The sequence below is a fragment of the Rhinopithecus roxellana genome, chromosome 14 (assembly GCF_007565055.1).
Source record: "Rhinopithecus roxellana isolate Shanxi Qingling chromosome 14, ASM756505v1, whole genome shotgun sequence".
In the NCBI taxonomy this organism is placed as follows: Eukaryota; Metazoa; Chordata; class Mammalia; order Primates; family Cercopithecidae; genus Rhinopithecus; species Rhinopithecus roxellana.
The window spans coordinates 116,093,458-116,114,403 of record NC_044562.1 but is presented as its reverse complement, the minus strand read 5'-3'; the positions used below and the strand labels follow the sequence as shown (position 1 = coordinate 116,114,403).

The window sequence follows — 20,946 nt, the reverse complement described above, 5'->3', positions numbered from 1 at the left end:
TTAGCATGGCTAACAGTGGCTGACATCTTAGGGACAGAGATAAATTTGTCCTTGTCTCACCTTCCTTAGTCTCCCATTCCTTCCTGATAATTCCCAGGGGATGCAGAGCCACATCTCACTCAAACTTTGGTATGCAGTCTGAGATACCAAAAGAAGCTTCCAAGGGTCTCCTAAGTCAACAGAAGCAAACTCGATTCCTGAGGACTGGGTATCCAGCTATTATGTCAGCAGCAACAACACCACTTATTTGCAGCTACTGATTCACCTGGCAGAGTAGTGCCCAAGAACTATGGCCCTATACAGTGACAGGAGCTTTGCTTCTCCTTCTCCTGTGCACATAGCACCATGCCAGGTATTATGAAAAAAGAAAGAGGGGGCTTCCAAAGAATTGGAAGATGTGGCCCATGAGAGAGTTAAAATGCAATTGAGAGAGAGAACATGCACACATGAAATAATTGTAGGATAACCAAAAATTGTGTTATTTATAATTTCTCACTGAATTCTAAGGAGAGAGGATGCTGAGAACCATTGAGTGCAATAAAATCTTTACTCTTATAATAATGGCCTTTGACAAATGTACCATTAAGTAGTGGGTAGGAACAGTTAAAGGAGAACGGTAGTGCTTTGTGAGAAGGGGAGATGGAAAAGCAGTAGGACAGATGCAGGGAGACAGGCTAGAGTCAGCAAGGCTGGATGCATCAGAAAGGAGCACTTGAGGAGAAGGGACCTCTTGCCTCCAGGGTGAGAGACAGGAAATAAGACAAATAGAGAGGATGGGCTGAAGGAATCTCTTTGACTGTGCAATGTAAAACCCACCTCCTTCTCTGCTATGTGACTATTGGTATAATTTTCATTTCTCAAAAATGCTTGGAGGAGTAGGTTTACTTTGGAGGAATTACAAAGACTTTATGCTAATCATATAGATTTGTTCTCTAGTCTACCATGACTTATAAGAAAGCAATAAGTTAACAAATGCTCAAATTCCACCTGCCCATTCAAATTACAACCCAGTCCAATAATATACAGCTTACACTAGGTTCTCTTTCCTCTGAGTAACTGTATTGTTTCATTTATACGTTTTTTGTAGTTCTCATCTCCACTACCTGGGCACACAGGTGTGTTTAATCTTTCATTCTAAGCTGTACATTTATTGAAGACATGATGTGTCTGAGGCATCTTAATAACTTCACCTTCACTAATATAGGGCTTGAATGCAGTAAATATTTGCTGAATGACCAAGTAAACTTATGAATATTGAAATAATATACTGTACATGACCTACATAAATACGGAAGGAACTTTGGGTACATACGTGAACAGGCTGGAAAAGCATTTAGGCAGAAGTAACTTTTGAGCTGGTTCACAAATAAAATGGTGGCCTCAGACCAGTGTGGCACATGGCCAGTGTTCTAGGAAAGAAAAACGGTCTTGCTGGAAACAGCACTGAGTACCATGATATAAGAATGTAGCTCTGTATCTATATAGAAAATCTCCACTCTTCTATCATGCACAGAAAAAGAACTGAGCTGTACTCTTGGTTGAAACAGGATAGGGATGAGGATGAGGATAGGGAATACAAATGTCACTACTTTGTAATAAGAAACAATTTTACACACATACATATGTAATATTTTTGGGACTGAAGTAAACATATACTGAAAAAATGGCTCACAAACATTATGCAATATTCATTTCTCACGGATTTTTCTTTACATCATGAGTAGCTGGGGGCACTTTAAAACAGCAAAATCAAGACCTACGCAGGGTAAACAAATTATTTCCTGGATCAGACCAGTTCATTAGAAAGCCACCCATCTGTACAGTCAACAAATACTTATTGAATCTCCAAAGCATATAAGGCACTGTGCTAAGTCATTTGGGAAATGCAGACAAGCATAAGACAAGAAGATCTCTGTCCTCACAGAAATTACAGTTTATTTGGAAGATCAGAATTGTATGCAGATATAACAAATAAAAAGTTTCAGTAATGTCTGTTACATGTGAATCTAAGCAAACCATTTTGAAAGGATTCAGAAAAGGGTCTAATAATTATTCTGTTTAAGCACTTCATGGAAGAGGCAGCATCTGGTTTAGGATTTGAAGGAGGGTAGAGATTTCAAAGGGGCATTCCAGATCAGTAGCAAACTTTAGTAAAAATATACAGGAGTGCAGAAGCTTTTTAGCTTAGTGTAATCCCGTTTGTTTATTTTTGCTTTTGTTGCCTGGGTTTTTGAGGTCCTATCCAAAAAATCCTTGCCCAAACCAATGAAAAATTACCCCTGTGTTTTCTTCTAATATTTTTATAGTTTATGATGTTACATTTAAGTCTTTCATCCATTTTGAGTTGATTTTTGTGTAAGGACAGAGATAAGGGTCTAGTTTCATTCTTCTGCATGTGGATATACAGTTTTCTCAGCACCATTTATTAAAGACTTGTGTTTTCCCCAGTGTGTGTTCTTGGCACCTTTGCCAAAAATTGATTGGCTGTAAATGCATGGATTTCTAGACTCTCTATTCTATGGTCTATGTTTCTATTCTTTTGCCAACACCAGGTTGTTTTGGTTACCCTAGCTTTATAGTGTATTTTGAAGTCCAGAAGTGTAATGCCTGATGCCTTTAGCTTTTCTCAGTTTGCTCAAGATTACTTTAGTTATTTGGAGTCTGTTGTGTGCCACACAAATATTAGAATTGTTTGTTCCATTTCTGTGAAGAATGTCATTGGTGTTTTGGTAGGGATTAGGAAACAATCGACAAGGCAAAGAGAACCTACAGAATGAGAGAAAGTATTTGTAAACTATGCATCTGACAAGGGATTAATACCCAGGATATGGAAGGAACTCAATAGCAAATACACAAATAAAGAAATAATCCAATTAAAAATAGGCAAAATATCTGAATAGTCATTTATCAAAAGAAGACATACAGTCAGCAGGTATATAACAAAATGCTCAACATCACTAATCATCAAGGAAATTCAAATCAAAACCACAATGAGATGTTACCTCTCCTCAGTAAAAATGGTTGTTATCAAAAAGGCAAAAAATATACAAATGCTGGTGACGATGAAGAGAAAAGGGAGCTTTTATACACTGTTGGTAGGAATGTAAAGTAGTACAGTTATTATGGAAGACAGTATGGAGAGTCCTCAAAAATTGAAAATAGAACTACCATAGGACCTAGCAATTCTACTCCTGGGCATATATCCAAAGGAACTGAAATGAGTTAAGTCAAAAAGATAACTGCACTCCCATTTATTGTAGCATTATGAATAATAGCCAAGAGATATAATCAATCTAAGTGTCTACTAACAGATGAATGAATAAAGAAAATGTATAGATACACAATGAAATACTATTCTGCTATAAATAAAAGAAAATCTTGTCATTTGCAGCAACATGGATGAACCTGGAGGATATAATGTAAATGAAATAAACCAAGTACAGAAAGAAAAATGTGCTTGATCTCACTCATATGTGGAATCTAATAAAGTTGATCTCATAGAAGTAGTGAATAGAGTAGTGGTTACCAGAGGCTGGGAAGGGAAGGGAGCAGGGGAAGATGGATAGAGACTGGCCAATGAGTACAAAGTTACAGTTAAATAGGAAGAATGAATTCGGGTATTCTACTGCACAGTAGGGTGCTATAGCTAATAACAATATATTGTATATTTCAATACAGCTAGGAAGGAGGATCTTGAAAGCTATCACCACAAAGAAATGATAAAGATTTAAGGTGACTGACATGCCACCTACCTTGATTTGATCATTATACGATGTATATACATATATTGAAACCTCACACCATATCCCATAAACATGTACAATTATGTGTTAGTTATAACCAAAAAAAAGCGAAATAATTTAAAAGATTAAAAACAAAAAATGTGCAGTGGCATATAGTTTTTTTGTTTTGTTTTGTTTTTTTCTGATGCACCAACTATTCCAAATTCCAGATTCACTGAAATGGAAGGTAAAAATGAAAAAACAGAAAACAAAACAAAAAAAGAACAGTGGTTTTGGTCTGGACTGCATAAGGGATTTCTCTGCTAGTCTCAAGGCCTGTTTAACGCACAAAACTTTTCCAACAGCTCAGGCAGTAATAGAGATTTTCCCATGACTAGAATTTACCTGCATTATTGAAAACAGCTGTTTGGTTTCTCTTGGGTAACTTCCCAATCTATTACCTTGCAGTAAGGATTGTTTTCAGTTTTAAAAAAATCCAAAACCGCACAAAATTATGTATTATGATATATTCCTTGAAGATTTTGATATTATCTTTTAGATATTTAAAACCAATGAAATTCCATGTAGCTACATCAAGTTAATTTATTCTGAAAATAGCATAATCCTATAGCATTTACAGCAGCAAAAACAGAACTTCTGAAGTTGATAAATGAAGGCTAGAGTATCAGCCATAATTTACATCTGCAGGTTGTAACTACAGTAATGAAGCCCTTTAGGATTATTAAAATGCATTTTGTATAGTGTATTTATTACTTGGCATTCCTTATTTATGGTTCACAGAAAGATGAAGCTAAGTGAAATAAAACACAAACTAAACTTTTGCTAGAATAATGAGGTACTATTCCCTGTCTCAGTCAAATACATTTTTATTAGGTTTTAAGTGGTTGTGTTGGTTTGATTCTTGGGAGCAATGCTTTTCACTTTACCTATCTTGGACACTTCTTAAGCAAACTAATTTAGCATAAAGAAAACATTGTATGTAGACCTTGGAGTCAAACTAAGTTATTTAAAACACCTGATGGGAAAAGTTTTATTTGCTATGAAATCACAAACAGCAAATGATTTCAAGCTTTTCTCATAGAATTATTATTGACTACGCTAGGGCTAGTTGTCCTATTGGTCTGGCATTATCTTAATAATTAAGAACTCCCCTCACTGAAGTCAGAATGATGCCTCAGAGAAAAGACACATGATCCTTCCAGCCACGTCACTAAATTATTACCATTTCCCTCCTACAAAGGATAGCAGGATCCCCATTATAATTTTTCTACTCTGAGAAAAATTTTCTCCCTGAAAGTAGAAAGATATACAGGATGTGCCCTCTTTAAAGTGCTTCATCTACTGATGGCATGGCCTTGAGGGAAACAAAAGTATGATTATTCATGCACAATCTCTGACTAAATCATTTCCTCTCTAACATGTTTCCTCAAGCCTCACCACCTTGGAACAGAAGAGAAACAAGGGAATGTTTTATTCAGCTCATTTAGTTATTTCTCTTACTGATAAGACCTCAGAATGTGCAAAACTTCCCCACTTCCATGTTAATTCCTGGCTCTTTCAGAAAATTCCTCGGAACGCTTGCTTGGAAAAGTCATGTGCCTCATGGCGTGGTTGCTCCGTTGCTTTGCGGTCCAGGTGGCTTCCCTGTACCATCGTCACATTCATAGAAGTGGAACGCACTCTGGAGTCTGTCTGTCAAGACCCTCACTCCAGCGCTGTGACCACGGGCATAATTTTAAACTTTTCTGTGCCTCAAGTTTCCCATCTGATAAATGGGTACAAATATAACAACTACTTCAAATGCTTGTCATGATAATTACATAAGATCACTCATACGGAGCTGTAATAAATGTGAGTTGTTAATCTCATTGTCTTATATGGTCCCTGCTTCCCATGCAGGCATTAGCCCAAGCTAAGTCAGGGAGAAATCCGCTTACTTGACACAATAACTCTACTCAAAATTTTCCTTCCCTAGTGGTCACCAGCTTTGGACCCAACTTGTGTTTCATGAATTCCCCATCTTTCATTTTTCCAACAGGAGGGTAAATTCCTTCTCTTCACTAAGAGAGAACCCTGACACACCGTCCTGCCAACTCTTGAGGCCTGCTTACCTTACTTGGCTCAAGCTCCCACACTGCAAGTTCCCATAATGCTGCACAGAAACCATCCCTACTTCAGGAAAGAATTCTGAGCAATGAAGTGTCCAGTCCAAGAATGGGCCTCACAAAGGTGGCAGAGCACGGCAAGTGGCTCAGTGCGTGCACTCTCCAGGCAGGTGGTGGCTGGCTAATGCCACTTACCAGCAGGAATCTTGAGCAAGTTACTTAACCTCCCTGGGCCTCAGTTTCTCCATCTCCAAATACAGAAAATGATGACAGTTATACCAGTCTCATAAGGTTTTCATGACTATAAGAGAGGTTAATAGGTTTATGTGCTTACAATAGTACCCAGCAAGTCTTTTTAGAGCTCTGATTCACTGTTGTCTTTGTCATAAAACACAATTCCAAATACATAAACTTAGAAGTTAGGACAGGGTTTGAATCCCAGGAATCCCACTTCTCAACTGTCATCTTAGGTGATGAAGATGATGATAACTATCATTTATTGACTTACCAGACACTTTACGTATATTATGTATACATTTCACGTATATTATCTAATTTGTATTTCACAACCATCCTATAATTTAAGTATTGTTAATACACTCATTCTACAGATGAGGCAACTAAGATTTAGAAGTGTTTGCAATCATCAAACAGTACAGAGTGGGCGGGTGACAAAATTAGGATTCTTTCCCTGTGTCCTTAACCACTAGAACAAACTGGTTCCACACATTACATATTATCCCACTTGTGAGGTTAGGAGAATCAAAAAGAACCCAAGTGGTCAAGAAAGGTACCCATTATAATTAAAATGCAAACCATACTGCACTTCATGTGATGCCTACTATTCATGAGAAGTCACTGTTGTGAGCGTGAGAAGCACAGAATTAAAAATGTTAAAGCATACCGCAGGAGTCAAGGAGGGAACATTCGTACCACGGTCAGTTCTTTATAGACTGCACTAGGCCAGGCCTAAAGTGCCTTGGGCTCCACGTGCTAATCAAAAGATCTTAAGGACAGATAAGCTCATACCCCTAATAAAAAAATAAAAAATAAATAAATAAAAAAAGTTGTATCCACGGGCCCTGTAAACATGATACAAAATGTCTTTTTCACACTCTGGATTGTTTGCTGACACCACTCTGAAGAAAGTGGAATGCAGACTCTATGTTCTAGGAAATACTTCCCCTCCCTGGAACACGCTCCTGCAATACATATTTCCTTCGCCTCGTTTTCAACACAGCTAAACAGGCTTTAGTTGCCCTAAGATGTGAGGAGGCAACATAAGGGGGCTTCATGGTGGGCTGAGCGGCAGTGAAGCAAAATTCTGGGCAAAACATGCCCTGCGTGAGGAATGAATGCTCTATCGTTCTGAAATTTCTTGCCTGAGGCGAAATAATGAAATAACTCTAGTTCTGCTCTTTCACACAAGAATAGTTCCATGGTTCCAATGGGCATTTATGAGCAACAATTTAGTTTTCCTGCAAGGGTGTGAACCATAAATAAATGGGATTTTTGAGGCCTTAGAAAAGTAGGAAAGTGGAAAGAAAATCAAACAGTCAATGGAAAATGAGAAAGGGAAGAGAGAGGGTGGAGACAAGACTGGCGAGAGAGAACAGTGTTTAAAGGGAAGCTTGCCTAAACTCTGCCTGTGACTTGACAATCGCATCTCCCTGTAAAAACTGTAGTAATATTTGCATACCTGCCATGATTTTCGGTGTGAGCTTTTTATTTTAAGAAGAATGGGGCACAGGGAGAGTTTTGTGACCAACCTCAATTCAGCCGACTGGCTGCCCAAGGCTACAAGGGTGCTCAGCAGTTTTGAGTTGCTGAAAGTCCCCTGGTTGAATGTTTCCATAAAAAGAGAGAAAGAGACTTTCAAGGTATTCCCAGCATTGTGAATTGATCTGCACAGCCAGTAGATTCTTTCCAGTGGATATCTTATTCCAGGTTACCATATGGTACAAATAAAGCAAGTCTCAGACCAAATTCAGCAATCCTTGCAAACAGTTACTACCAAATGGCTACAGAAACCATTGTAAAACCTGTTATTGGAAGATTGATCTTGTCCCAACTCTGTACCCATTAGACCCGTGGGCTTTGCATGAAAGAGCCACTCCAGACTAGTAAGGCAATACCACAGAAACTGGATTCAACTAAGCTTCTATTTTCATCAGGTGCATCAGGTTTGGATCAGGAATTCTCAACAGTGGAAGGCACAGAGAAGAATTGGAGGACCCAAGTGCCTCTAAGTCTGCATTGAGGGTAAATGCGCCAGAGGGCTCTCAAATATGTCACAGCATACCTATCCACATATCTACTACAGTATCTGTTTATCTGTTTCACCAATGGAATAGAATTTCTACATTATTATATTAATTGAAAACACTCTAATGTGAATTGAGATAGTGGTAGTTGAAGGCTTGTAGCCAAGACCTTCAGAAAGTGAAATTCTGACTACAGTTTTTCACATGCTAACTAAGCATCCCTCTGGTGTGTACTCTGAATTATAATATTTTAAATGTTAATTAAGCATGGATTAAAACCAATTTACACTCATTCACACATGGTGTCCATGGTATCATCTATGCTGAAGTATCTTAAAGATAAGTTACACCTACTCTAATAATCCATTGCCTTCAGTTCTACAACTGTCAAGTAGTCCAAGCTGGGATAGGAGTTTGGGATTGACCTAAAGCATACATTACTATGATTGCAAGGAGCTTACAGTCCAGTGAGAAAAATGGACCTGTACACAGAGAAAATGAATGAGAGAAAGAAGTCTTAAATTTGCAAAGAGTAAAATTGATCATTGTGTTGCTTTAAAATTGCACCCTACTTTTTCAGTGAATAGGACAGTTGACTCTTCATCTACAGAAGAAAAATATCTGATTCTTCTTCACATGATTTCCTAAAGTAAATTCCAGATGACTGGCAACACGCATGAAAACCTCAAATGCACAAGTTCCTTAATTCAGCATTTTCCCTTTTAGACGTTTGCTTTAATTAGATAATTGCATACGCGAACTATATCCACACACAAAAGAGGCACAAGGATGCTTCACCACATCAGTATATTAGCAACAAATAGGAAAAAGCTGAAAGTCATCAATAGGGACTTGACTAAACCAATTAGAGTAATTCACAGCCAAGCATCCATCAGACATATTGATGTACCTCACTGTTGTCATGGAAATAAGACCACAATACGTGGAGTTTTTATTCAGGTCAGTGGAGAATAAAACAATATAATTTTGATCATCCAAATATAAAATTGTAAGCATGTGTGCAAATGTTATGAGTGATTTTCTCTGAATGATGGGATTCACAATGACTTTTTTTTTTTTTTTTTAAGACAGAGTCTCACTGTGTTGCCCAGGTGGGAGTGTAGTGTATGATCTTAGCTCACTGCAGTCTCTGCCTTCTGGGTTCAAGAGATTCTCTTGCCTCAGCCTCCCAAGTAGGTGGGATTACAGGCATATACCATCACACCTGGCTAATTTTTGGAATTTTAGTAGAGATTTGTTTTCGCCATGTTGGCCAGGCAGGTCTCGAACTGTTGGACACAAATAATCTACCCGCCTCAGCCTTACAAAGTGCTGGGATTACAGGCGTGTGCCATTGCGCCTGGCCTGGTATTCACAATTTATTTTGCCTTCCTTTGTGGACTTTTGTAAATTGTTTGAATGTTTATGATGAGTATCTATATTTCTACAAGAGTCATTAAGCTACTAAATAATCCATATTACAGCATGGCTGATGATATGGCTTATATTTAGGGCTTATACTCTTTTAAACATAAATCAGCTTGTGCCACTCATCTGCTCCAGATGTTGTAATGGCCTCCAGCTGAATTTGCAATAAAACCCAAATCTTTAATATGCTCTAGACTATGACTGCCTTTGCAGATTTATCCTTTGTCATTCAACCCCCGAGCCCCCTCTAATTCACTATGCTTCAGCCACTCCTGCCTGGCTGCCTCTGTATCCCTTCAGCCTTTTAAACTTGCTTTCCATCCCAGAGTAATAGCACTTGATGTTTCCTCCAGTGAGAAGACATTCTGCCTGCTCTTCATCCACCCAAGGCTTCCTTATAATCCAACATCAAATGCAATGTCAGTTCCTCAAACAGGCCTTCCCTGACTCGCAATCCAAATTAAGTCTCTATTACACTCTCTCCTAAAACCGATCACTTTTCCGCCTCATCTTCTATCACCAGGTGTGACTATGTACTGGCTAATGTGTTTCTTTACAGTCAGATTTCCCACTGGACCATTAACTCTGGGTTGGGGGTGGCCACCACAGCCCAGGACCTGCTCAGGGTCTGCCACTGAGTAGAAATTCAATATATCTCTGCTGAGTAAATGAATAGAAACCAAACAGGGCCAGTGGAAGAGGTGATATTACATTTTAAACAAAACAAAACAAAACAAAATCTAGCATCTTTGGAGAACTTTATAATACTTTTACCACCTTTGTTTCACACATTCCTAATAAAATTCTGTGCAGTAAGTTATCATTATCTATGGTTTATGGAAAGTTTTATTCAATTGAAAAGAAATAAAACTAAGTATATTTTCTAAAATATGTAAATAATAAAAACGTTGATGCAATTCTCAAAACCAGGCCTTCAGCTCTAAAGCCAGAGTCTACTGCACTGCTTCCTTCACGGGGCTGGCTGAAAATGGGTGCCTTTCTGAGTCTGAGGAAACTCAGTGCCTGATGGAGGGGCAGGTTTCATGTGCAGACTCACTTTCAGGGTTTATGACAGAGGTTCCTTGGTCCACTTCAGGAGCCTCCGTGACCTTTCTGACTAGATTTTCTGTTGACTAAACCAGCAAGCCGAAAACCTAAATATTGAGCAATTTGAGGAAAAGCTCTATAGTTTATTGTAAATGTTTTTAACTTACATACAAAACTTTATAATTCAAAAGACTTGGCCATCTACCTGGCAGCCAATGGATATCAATAAATATAAAAATTAAATTTTCCACTTTGGGGCTTTAGCTACCAGAAATCACACACACATACACACACACACACACGCACACATACATACCCACAAACACATACTACATACACACACACATCACAGATCATATCAGATTTTTGTTTACATCATATCTTCTTTAGGCCCACAAATAACACATCTAGTAGGAATAGTGATAGCAGACAATTTTTCAAAATCATCTAAGTAACACAATTTTTTAACAAATCTTAAAATCATATAACATGTGCTTCAAAAAAAAGAGAAAACATTAAAGAAACCAGAGAGGAAATAATTATGCTAAATAAAAAGTTAAGAAAACAAAACACAAAAAACAAAACCTGCATTTGCCTTCTCCATTTTTCCCCCTTTAATGTCCCCATTGGTGATGATGATAATAATCTATAATCTGAGCAAAAATCACAACTTTATGGCCCCAGTAATACTGGACATAGATTTTAATAGTCTGGTTTAAACAAAAACAGCAACCATATTTATACCAAGTAAAATTTAGTCTCTCCGCACTCAGAAAGATTTTATTCTGAATTTTACTTTAGATTTTAGAAAGGCTGTTCTTCACAAAAAGAAAATAAAAAATCCCTTGCAACAAAAAAAATTCCAATGGAAAACATTTATCATTTAATTTTTGACAAAAATAGTTGCAAGTTGCCAACCATTATATTATTCCAGTATGAAGCCATTTACCACGTGATTGATTTTCCCAAAATACTTAAGAAACATCTAAGGAATTTAAATTTTTTATTGGAAACATCTTTTAAACATCCCAGGTACTGGAATTCCCATTTCCCTCACTTAAATATATTGTGTGTGTCTGTGCATGTGTATGTCCCCATAAATGTAATAAAAGTAAGTTGCAACTCTAGAAGCTACAGAAAAAAAGTTATTTATCTGGAGATGAGATGTAGCCCCAAAATGTTTCCATTAATACCAGACATAGTCTTATCACCTTTAATATTCCACAGGTAATCTATCTCATTCCTTACAGATGGGCATCTTTTCATAAATGATAATTCTAGTATGTCAAAGAGACAAAGCTCATGATGAAATGTTAATAGTTAAGCTATAGTTTCATTCATTTCTGGCTTTTCTGAAAAAGGGGAGGTCACCACCATCTTAAGGTCACTTTTGCAGAGGGCTTCTTTTTTCTAAGGTTTGCTTATTTTGCTTGAACTCAGTGTCAGCTGAGAACGTCAGCAAAGTTTGAGGTCACTGAATTATTAGTATTTAATTTTTTTTATTCTATGGTGATTCCAATTGTACACAGCAAGGATCAAAGGCTCTTGGGATTATTTTTCTTCTTAAGGGATTATTGTAAATTTAATTTCTCATTTGGTCCCAGAGAGAAGATTCTCTAGCAATCTTCGTAGATTCCAATTTTGCCTCCAGGCTGCTGGGACCTCAAGAGAGAGTCGATTAATTTTGAACTCAACATTACAGATGCTTTCACCCACATCCCAAGCCCCTTCACCCTGGGGAGCCTGGACACAGTCAGGAAGAGTCTGGAAGAAAAGGCAATCTTTCCCTTATTATATCGTTACCTGGGGATGTCTCCTCATATCTGTGTACCTCCAAAAATAAAAGGCACCAAGCACCCAAACTGCTAGCCCATTCCCAAACTTGTATACTTAACTGGACTAATACAACCTTCCCTGTTCTAATAGTGAAACCAGACAGTAGAGTTATGGGCTGTGGAAAAATGCCCTTGAATCCCTTCTCACACTGGGGCATTCCTTGAGCAAACCTCACCTAAAGCAGTTGTGGCGGATTGTGTCTAGGGCAGATGCAGTCATGTGAGGCTTCTTAGCACCTGTGCTAGGGTAGGAAGCTGACTGGCCCGTTCCCAGATAGGCTTTGTTCTGCCAGAATCACCAGTAGACTCTCCCAGCAGTTTGAGTTATTCATCTCTTAAGGTTGTTTTGTGCAAGAAGAGGCCCAAGTTACAGAATAGAACATTTTTTATATGTTCACAGTAAGAGTTATAAAGGGAATAGAGTAAAAGGATTTTCATTTAAAAATACTTATCAGGCCGGGCGCGGTGGCTCACGCCTGTAATCCCAGCACTTTGGGAGGCCGAGGCGGGTGGATCACAAGGTCAGGAAATCGAGACCATCCTGGCTAACATGGTGAAACCCCATCTCTACTAAAAATGCAAAAAAAAATTAGCTGGGCTTGGCGGCGGGCGCCTGTAGTCCCAGCTACTTGGGAGGCTGAGGCAGGAGAATGGCGTGAACCCGGGAGGCGGAGCTTGCAGTGAGCCGAGATCGCGCCACCTGCACTCCAACCTGGGCCACAGAGCGAGACTCCGTCTCAAAAAGAAAAAAAAAATACTTATCAAAGGGTATAAAATGACACAATTGGCTCAAACTCATCTCCAAGTAAAGACAACCCTCCATTTCCACTAAAAATCCCTAGGGAATGACAATCATCCACTACATACTCTGAAAATGATTGAGTCTGGAGAAATGGAAGAAATGGCAATAGAGAAATATAAAATTAATTAAATAACTGAGAAATTATGATGAGAAGTGACAAAGATATTTAAAGGGAAATCAAGAGAACATTCTTCATGTGGCATTGCACTACCCAGAACTACCACAAAAGTGCATCTGGATAGTTTGAAATTATACATTAATTAGCATATGTCTCTGCCATTAAACTGTTAGCTTGATGAATTCAGGAACTATGACCATCTGGCTCACGCTGGAGCAGTGCCTAGCACAGTGGCACACAGCAGACACTCAGTAAATATTTGATGAATAAATAAATGAATGAACCTATTGTACAGAGACTTCATATTCATAACAATAAGCACTGTAAAATCTAAATATTAAATATATCTTATATTGTCTTTAATGTCAAGTTCCTTTCACTCCTTTATATTTATTTGAAAATTACTGCATATTGTGGCAGCGGGTATTTTCTTCTGGTCCTGCTGTCAGACTATATTCCTACCTCTTTTGAAATTAGAGAAAATCATCGAAATGAGTTCCAGGCCATGCAATGTAAGTAGAAGTGAAGTGCATCACCTCCAGGGCACAGCAGTTAAGAGTGAATATGCCTTTTCCACATTCCATCACTCTCCCTATATGTGCAGCTGAATGCAGAAGACGACGAGCCCCTAGAAAATGGTGGAGCCACACAAAGGAATAAGCCTGGGTCCTTGAGTGACCACATGGAGCAAAGCTCTACACTGATTCATATAGGACTATGAAACAAAAGAAAAATAAACTTCTTGTATGTTAAGCCATTTAAACATTGGGGCTATTTGTTATAGCCATTAGCCTATATTAACTTAATGCTTGTGGATTTGGAAGAAAAAGCTATTGTGGACTAAGTTTCCACATTCTCTCAAATATTATAAAAAACACATTTAATGTACTTAAATATAAAAGCAGAGAATATTAGTAATCTTAGAAATGATGAAACCCAAGTATCTCCACTTTCCCTTACTCCAACCTCATTTGACTTTCACAGATCAAGTAAAGGGAATGAAATATGTGGGAAAATGGAAGACTGAATTACATGGCAACCTCAAATTTTCCCGTGGTGGATTTTATACTACTGGCTTCTCTAATTATTCGGTTCTTCTAAGGCAAAATAGAATTCCTTTGCCTGAAAGTCTCTATCATACTACTTCACTCACACACCTTCCTTCACCTCTATATTTAGCTATGGAAATAATTATTTTTTCTTTCAGAGTTTATCCCATAATAGCAGATATTTAATCAGCCCAAGTTGAATTTATGGCTCATGTGTCACTCTCCAATTCTAAGCACCAAGCAAAATGGTTAAATTGGTTCCTTGAAATTGTGCTTACTCCAAAACCTTCCTTAATTTCCTCAGAGCTGGCCATGAAATTTCATCTCCATGGACTAAGTGAGCCAAGAAATAAAAATTCTATAGTTACATAACTTCAGAGATGAAATAAGAATTACTCTAACGTTGCACAAATTATTACTTATTTTCTGTTTTCCCATTATTATAGGTTGATGATGTAAGAAAGACAATTAACATAAGCCCAGATTTTGCAAATTGGGCTTGCAAACTTTACAAAATGCAAAAGACTTAGTTGGCTCAGGCACTGACACATTCAATGTTCCCTTAGCCTCTTGGCACTAGTCTCCTTAAAAGACCTTTCTCTCCTTCCCTACAGAAAACCAGATCCATAGTTGAGAAGCTACAAGCATCACAAAGCCTCATGTAATGAATTTTCTCCCATACACAATATATTGAGGGGATAAAAAGGGAAAAACAGAGTTTTATGTGAAGTACCAAAAAGTCAAAGAAATTCCTAGAGTGTGGAAACTCCTCCACTCTTCAAATGTGGTTACTTATTTGTTTGAATTTGTTTTTTTTTTTTTTTTTTTCCTAAAAACTGAACAGAGACCTAGCTATTGAGCCAGTGCTATGTTATTCATATCACACAGACTGTGGGGGAGAAAATGTTTTTCTCCTACGGTAAAGCTCTGTGCATGCTGGTATCTGAGGGGCTTCCAGGAGTTACCCAGCGAAGAGCTGCCCTGAGTCCCTGCCCACCATGCCAGCACCCATGTTGGTCACATCCCATAGCCAGAACTACTCCATGACTTCTACAGCTTCCCGGACCCAAGCTGTTCCAAGGAAGGGAGCCTTGAGCAGCTCCAGCTCCACATTCCACTTTCCTGTTCACAGCATGGCAATTCCCTTGTTTAAAATACATGATCTAAAGAGATGCTCATGACATGTTAAAGTGAACAACACATATCACAAGACAATTTCTACAATATGACCCTATATTTGGAAAGCAGATATATTAGTCTGCTAGGGTTACCTTAACAAGGTACCACAAATGGAGTGGTTTAACAAGAGAAATGCATTGTCTCATTGTTCTGGAGGCTATAAATCCAAGACCAAGGTGTTAGCAGGGTTTGTTCCTTCTAACGACTGTGAAAGAGGACCTGTTCCACGCCTCTTGCCTGGCTTCTGGAGGTCTACTGGCAAGCGTGGCATTCCTTGGTTTACGGAAGTATCACCCTAATCTCTGCCTTCACCTTCACAGAGCACTCTCCCTGAGTGTACATACATCTCTGTGTCCTAATTTCCTCTTTACATAATGATACAATCACATTGAATTAGCACCCAGCCTAGTGACCTCATCTTAACTAATTATATCTACAACTCTATTTCCAAATAAGGTTACATTCTGTGGTACTGAAGGCTAAGACATCAACATGTGAATTTTGGAAGGATATAATACAATCTACCACAGTAAATGAAAAAGAAAAAGGTCTTTGTATTTGTATACAGTTATATTTACATAGAGAAAGAGGTAGAAGTATACACAGGATGCACAAACTGTTAACTTTCATTTCATGGGCATGTGATTAGCTAAGGTTGAGGAGTACTTAATACATATTTGATTACACATTTGACATTGCATTAATTGTTACAATGAATAGCTATTAAGTGTAATGAAAAACTTATAATGAAAACTTAATAAAATAATATATTCCTGGAAAGCAGAACATTTCCTAAATTATTGAATTTCTTCTCTTCTTCTCAATCCATTTCTGTTTAACTTAAAATAACGACTATTTTCAAGAGTCTAAAATGCAGAAGCCATACACTAATGAAAATGGAAAAAAAAGGAAGGTAACAATACCAGTTGGAGGAAAAGTAGAAACAAAAGCTAAATATAACAGATATGGAAATGATATCTGTAATCACAGATTAGGTAAGTATGAAAATTATTGGTTTGAAGGGAAAGGAAAGAAAAAGTTGAAATAAAGAAAAGGCATTCGTGCATGAAAAGAGAAGTCAGCTGTGAAGCCTGTTGCATGGAAACAAAGATCTGTCAAAACTGTTGGATGCTCTGGGGATAAAAAATGAAACAGAAAATGAGCACTCCAAGATGAAATAGTAAAAGGTCTCATCGTAAAGTGCTTTCCTTAATGTGAAAAGATCAGTGTGAAGGCAGAGTAATGCCCCTTCCCCAAAGATGTCCATGGCCCAGTGGACATCTTCCATGGCAAAGGGACTTGTGGCTGTAACTAAGAATACAAACTTTGGAATGGAGAGACTATCTTGGATTATTTGGATGGATCCAGTCTAAACTCATCAGTCCTCAAAAGCAGAGAACTTTTCTAGGCTGAGTTAGGAGGCAAGACAGAAGAGAGAGAGATTGGAAGCAAAAGAATTCAACCCATGGTGCTGGCTTTGAAGATGAAGGAAGGGATGTAGGAGCCAAGGAATGCGGGTGTCTCCTCAAAGCTGAGAAAGGCCCTCAGCTGACAGCACACAAGGACAAAGGGATTTTCTTTCTACAACCACAAGAAAATGAATGCTGCCAATGACCCAAATAACTGGGAAACAGATCCTTCTCTGGAATCTCCATAAAGGAACACAGGCTCTGTCAACCCCATGATCACAGCTTTCTGAGACCCGTACTCTATTTTTCTTTTTTTTATTTTTTGAGACGGAGTCTTGCTCTATCACCCTGGCTGGAGTGCAGTGGCATGTTCTCAGCTCACGACAACCTCTACCTCCCGGGTTCCAAGTGATTCTCCTGCCTCAGCCTCCAGAGTAGCTGGGATTACAGGCATGCACCACCATGCCTTGCTAATTTTTGTATTTTTAATAGAGATGAAGTTTTGTTATGTTGGCCAGGCTGGTCTCGAACTTCTGACCTCAAGTGATCCACCTGCCTCAGCTTCCCAAAGTGCTGGGATTACAGGCGTGAGCCACCACACCTGGCCTGAGACCCATATTCTAATCTACAGAAACATAAGATGACAAATTTGTATTGTTTAAGGCCATAAAGTTTATGGTAACTTGTAACTTAGCAGCAATAGCAAGCTGATACAATAGTATTATAGAACCTATTATGAATATTTAGATGATACCCTCTGAGTGACCGCTATGTTCAAAGCACTGTGCTAAGCAATTATGTACTGCATTCCATTTAGTCCTTGCCATAGTGTCTCCTCTGTAGATTGTGTAGTCCAGTGTCTCTATTTAAATATGATTGAATTAAGCCTAGAAAAACAAAATAACCTGTTACACAGCTCATATCACATAGTTCTTTGAAATCACAGGTTTGGATCTGGTACTATCTGTGGAGCAATCCAGGAGAAAACAAGTGGTATATTTCACTACATCACTACTACTGCTACTTTCACTACTTCACTACTAAGTGGGGATAGATTGCTCTGTCATATTTCCATCTCTGCACAGTGCCGAGGGCTGGTTTTCAGGGAGTGACTTCTTAGAGTCAGTGGTGCGAACAGGGAACAAAGAAGACCTGGTCCTCATCAAGATTTGAGTCTGCCCCTGAAAACCTAGAGGGTAGGCTTCTCACAGAAGGTGAAGCACTACCAAAAGGAAAGCCAATGTCAAAGCAGGACTGGAATAACCCAGGTCAAATGGCACCTCCTTCTTGAAGTGGCTCCCCATCTCTTTTCAGAGGCTCCTTCCTCTGAATTCATGCAGCATTTTTTCCTCTGCCTCTTATGGTGCGTACTGCCTGCTAGCTTGTTATAGTTGCTTGTGCACATACTTAAGCTCTGAGTAGGGCTGCCATTTACTGAAAAATTGTCATGACACTCAGCTAAATGCTTTGCCTGCATTATCTCATGGAATCCCTATAAACACCTATGTGATGGGTGCTATAATTATTGATACTTTTGCATAAAAAGAGTCTAAAGTCAAATGGATCTCTTGACTTACCTGAGACCTCACAATCAGTGGCAGTGCCAGTATTCAAAACCCGCTGTCTGTCTCTCAAACCTGTGCTCTTAATTTAAAATTAAACTCTTCAAGAATAAAAAGAAGACTCCTATGTTTGTGTCTGGCTTATTCATTGCATTCCCAGGGCATAGCAAAATGTCAATAAATATATGCAGACTGGAATAAGAGGCCATGAGTGGGAAAAGTTTCAGGAAAAAAAAAAAAAAAAAAAAAAAGCCTGACTAGTGAAGAACAGTACCCACTTAACAGCTGGCTCATGGTCTCTCCCAAATACAAATTAGGAATAACTAGAGGTAAATATTCCTGTACTTGACATACTATTTCCTAGGAATTGCATTTATATCTTTATATCAATACATTTTGATTTTTATTGTTTTACCACCAATTAACCAGTCCAAAGGGCAAAAATGGCACATGAAAGTGCTGTAAACTAGTAAACTGGACAGAAGAAAGTATGAAACCGCATACCTAGTGACCACTCTCCTCTTGTCACCCCATAGCTCCATCTGTGAAGCCTAGCAATCGCTGCAGTACAATTACAGGGAGGCCAGATTCTCTTTGATCTTTAGCTGTGGCTGTAACCGCTTTGGCTGAGTGTGCATCCTGAAATGCTAGATGCTAATGCTTGCAGGTCAAGTCATCATTGAACCCACAAGGTATTTTGCTTTAACTACACTTGTTCAACATCTTTACTTCTTGCTAGATTATAAATTCCATGAAAGGAACAACAACGTTGATTTGGTTTATGACTCTATCCTCAGTTCTTGGCTCATAATAAAGGCTCGATAACTGTTTATTGAATGAATTCATGAATGAGTGAATATGTCTAGACCAGTGTCAAATTAATTAACTTTCAGAAAACAGACTAGTGATTATATTTGTAGGTTTCTGATTTGATTTTAACTATGGAATATATAATTTATCTCTAGTAATATTTGCATCCGTTTTGGCAAAAAAAAAGACAGAAAAAAAAGATGAAGAAAACCCAACTAAATATGTTTAAAACATCAGGAAATTTGTTGTCTGATGTAACAAGAAGCTGGGAGGCAGAGTGGTTGTGGGGTTGGTTATTTTGCTTCTGCAGTGACATCCTCAAGCTAGCCATATTTTGCTTGTCCACTCTGCCATCTTCAACATGTTGTCTTGGTCCTCTACTTCCTTCTCATAATTACAGGACAGATTCAGAAGATACAGCATCTTCTCCTCACCCTAATTTAAGTAGAGACAGCTAAGCAGCTAAACTTTCTCCTGAGACTATTTTAAAGATCAAAACATCTTTCTCCCAAGCCTCTGCAACAGATATGTACTCATTGTCCAGGACAATATCACGTGCACTATTTCCAAACCAAAAAATGGCAAGGTGGATGGGCTTATCATGACAGGGTTAGATTTATCAAAATTCCCTCCTTGGGGATGTGGAAGGGGCTAGCCTCTCCTGGTGACATGCCCATCTGATTGCTGAACCAAATTAACTTACTGTGAAAAGAAGTAAAAGAAATGGCTGTTGAATAAACCACTATGAAAAGTTTTAGCTCTATACAGCCACTTTTCTGCATGAACATCTGCTAAGTGTCAGATGGCTCCCCCAAACCTTCTCTCACTATTCTGAAGTTTATTTGCCACATGTTTATGACAGATACATTATTTTTCTGGCATAAATGTTGTCATCAATAGAACTAAGAAAAAATAATTCCACTACTACAGACCCCTCCCCTTTTGAAATAAATCAGATTCCAGTTCTGCCTGAGTTCCATATTCCTGGTCATTTAAGATCATATCCTAGATTCTAATCCTACAATATTTTGATGGGTAAAAATGACCCCGAACTTACAAAAAAGAAACACACACACACACACACACACACACACACAATAATACCAGGGTGGCCCAGTAAGCTTGTATTTCTGGAAATTTACTAAAATCTAAATTATCTTCTCATAGTGAAGATGAGGGAAGGGTAAACAGAGTGAATGTCATGTGGCCTGCCTCTTGCTACTGGTAGAAATAGCATTGTCCTTTACCCAGGCTATTCTTCTTAAAAATTCATACTTGCCCTTTATTTTTGAGATCTGATCACCTCATCTTTGATTAGATTCTATGTCGCCAGCTAACTGCACACTTTGAAGAACCTGAACCAAAGTTTGCAGACTGCCCTTCTCATTTAGCAGCAGGTACAGCAATAATAGCAGCTAAAAACATTGATTGTGAGTAACGCCTCAGAGACATCCAATAGCACTCTCGCCTCTTCAACTCTAATCGAGTCTGCATTTCCTCATGTGTTTTCAGGCTTCATGGTTCATGATGAGTTTTAACACAAAAGAAAAGAAAACAAGATGATTGGTATGACACGCTTTGGGCCACAAATCCAG

The 20,946-nt window shown here is 38.4% G+C and overlaps 1 protein-coding gene across 1 annotated transcript in view; it reads right to left on the bottom strand.

The window, feature by feature from the left end:
* Window positions 1-20,946, bottom strand: part of LOC104658696 — a 258,849-nt gene that overhangs the window by 139,714 nt on the left and 98,189 nt on the right. The window lies entirely within an intron of this gene.